Below are 326 nucleotides of genomic sequence, written 5' to 3'. Positions count from 1 at the left end.
AGGAAGGTCAAACCCTATAGCGCCATTTTAAACGGCTTGTTCATTTTCCGGGAATGTCCAGATTTTTCAATGGTCAGAGTCGGCAAAGAAAGCTGTGTGAGGTTTTTCAGAAAACAGAAGATTCACTGGAAGCAACGGAGACCGGGGAAGGGGGATGCAGAACATAAAAAATACATGGGAAAAGAGAACCCATCAGACCAAAACGGTCATACTACAGTATTTTGCTCTGACCTAAACTTAGGCCTTTTGAGAACGATTCACAGCAGGGAGAAGGCGCAGGTTAGCCGAAACCGCTATGGCAATGGCAGGGCTTCTCTGTCAGCGGC

Source organism: Charadrius vociferus, unplaced genomic scaffold (genome assembly GCF_000708025.1).
Source record: "Charadrius vociferus isolate BGI_N301 unplaced genomic scaffold, ASM70802v2 scaffold259, whole genome shotgun sequence".
Lineage (NCBI taxonomy): Eukaryota > Metazoa > Chordata > Aves > Charadriiformes > Charadriidae > Charadrius > Charadrius vociferus.
This window is presented reverse-complemented; position numbering follows the sequence as displayed.